Source organism: Oryx dammah, unplaced genomic scaffold (assembly GCF_014754425.2).
Source record: "Oryx dammah isolate SB20612 unplaced genomic scaffold, SCBI_Odam_1.1 HiC_scaffold_19, whole genome shotgun sequence".
NCBI lineage: Eukaryota > Metazoa > Chordata > Mammalia > Artiodactyla > Bovidae > Oryx > Oryx dammah.
Window position 1 is genome coordinate 49,005,540 of NW_024070203.1, and position 2,200 is coordinate 49,007,739.

The 2,200-nt window shown below is 53.3% G+C and overlaps 1 protein-coding gene across 5 annotated transcripts in view; it reads right to left on the reverse strand.

Annotated features, from left to right (window-relative positions):
- The window catches only part of STAU2 (staufen double-stranded RNA binding protein 2), a 320,999-nt gene extending 320,220 nt beyond the window's left edge, over positions 1-779 (reverse strand). Inside the window, exon 1 of one of the 5 annotated variants that reach the window (XM_040262045.1) lies at positions 364-478. The gene's annotated coding sequence lies outside the window, so the exon portion shown is untranslated. Of the gene's footprint in view, positions 1-363; positions 483-561 lie in introns of those variants that run through there. The other 4 variants (XM_040262041.1, XM_040262039.1, XM_040262049.1 and 1 more) reach the window with 4 other exon arrangements.
- Between the last annotated feature and the right edge of the window lie 1,421 nt (positions 780-2,200).

The following is a 2,200-nucleotide window of genomic DNA, read 5'->3' on the forward strand; positions in this document are numbered from 1 at the left end:
CCTCTCGCCGGCCCGCGGCCGAGCGCGGCCATTGTTCCCGGCTCCGCTCCCGCCCCCTGGCGGCCGGCAGTGCGCCGCAGTGGCGGCCGCCGCGGGCGCTGCGGTGCTGGCGCCGGCAGGCCGGGCCCGCGGGCGAGGGCCCCGTCTCCCGGGTCCTTGGGAAAGGGGGGCGAGCGAGCGCCCGGCGATCGCGCCCCGTCCGCAGTCTCCGGGCCCCCGCGGCCCGGCTCCCCGCCCCCTCGGCTGCAAAGGGTGGGCCTAGGGCAGCTTCGTCCACACCTGCAACTCGGCCACTGCCTCCCCCGCCCAATGGACCCTCTGCTCTTTCCCGGCGGTGTCTGCACCCCGACTCCCCGCCCGTACCTTCCCCAGGCTTTCTCGCTGCCCCCCTTTGCTCTGCTGGGGACGCGCTACCATCCCGCGTCTGCTCCGGCCGCCGCTGTGCGATGCACGGTTTAGCGGATCCTGCACCTTTCCAGACTGGGAGGAGGAGGGGGCGGGGGAAGGGGAGGGGGTTAGCGCAACTGTCTCGCCCAGAAAACACTAGTGATCAGTAATCACCTGCTCTCCAAGAGCCGCAGCGTGGCCAGACAGCCTCCTCGACCAGAAAAATCACGAAAAGAGAAGTCTTTCGAACCAAAAAGAAGGAGGATCATCCTAGAATAGTGCCCTAGATTTTAGATTGTTGAGGCAAAAATGCCAGAAAACTCGAATTACTTCTTGATTCGTCCTGGTTTTGATGTGGGTTACTGATGTCTGGATAACTTCAACCCAGTTAAGCCCCGTGAAATCCAACACTCCATTTGGTAAATGGCACCATAAATAATCCGGTAATAAAGTACGTCTAGAAATAGAATTATTACTGTGTTTCACAAACTTATCCATTTGCATTATTATTCCCAGGGTTCCTTTCCCAGTATCAATTCTCTGCCTGAGACATGTCTACCAGACCTGTGATTTCTTTCAGTCATCACGTAAAACCGATAGTTCTCTGAACAGCTAGGAAGACTGTAGCATACGGGTTACAAAAAAGGGCATTCTAACTAGATAACCAGGCCAGGTTATCCACTTACCACGTAGAAGACCATGGGGATGTTATTTACCTGATGAGTTTTATTCTTTTGTTCCCCAGGAAACAACAACGTCTTTTTTTTTTTAAAGACTCATTTATTTTGGCTGTGCTGGGTCTTCCTTGCTGCATGAGCTTTTCTCCAGTTGCAGTGAGCGGGTGCTGCTCTCTAATTGCTGTGTGCAGGCTTCTCTTCGTGGTGGCTTCTGCTGCTGCTGAGCACGGGCCCTAGGGCAGGTGGGCTCAGTTGTTGCAACGCCCCAGCTCTAGAGTACAGGCTCAGTAGTTGTGGCACATGGGCTTACTTGCTCTGTGACATGTGGGATCTTCCCAGACCAGGGATGGAACCAGTGTCCTCTGCACTGCCAGACGAATTCTCAACTACTGGACCACCAGGGAAGCCCTATAATGTGTATTTAAATGTCATAGTATGCACAAAGCCCTTTAAAGCAGGGCCTGACCCATGGTAGGTCTCCCGTGGAAGGACATCATCTCCTGCCACGTTTTCCTCCTAGAACTCTTTCCTATGCTTCTTCCCCTCTTTTTCACCTCTGCCAGTTCCTTCAAACTTAACGTCGTGCATCCTCCCTAAGTGTGCCCTAGTCCTTGATTAATGACTTCTAGCGCTCAAGCCTAGCATTCAAATACTTGCTCAATGCTTTGAATGAGAACATGCCCTTCACACCAGCAATATGGAAGGACAAGTCTCCCACATTTGTGCCTTTGCTGGGCTCCTCCCACTCCCTGCAGTCCATCCTCCTGTGAGCAAGTTATCCTTCAGTTCAGTTCAGTCGCTCAGTCGTGTCCCACTCTTTGCGCACACCAGGCCTCCCTGTCCATCACCAACTCCCGGAGTTCACCCAAACTCATGTGCATTGAGTCGGTGATGCCACCCAGCCATCCAATACTTTGGCCACCTCATGTGAAGAGTTGACTCATTGGAAAAGTCATCTTTCAGATCCTTCCAAAATCACCTTCTTGAGAGCATTTTGCAGCTCCTCTGAGCAGGCCAGCTCTTTTTCTTCTCTCTCCTCTGACATGATAGATGTATTAGATTGTTTTTGAACCTGATTCTATATGCCAAACAGTACCTTGTGTAAGGCCAGGCTCTGTGTCTCATTCATCTTTGTA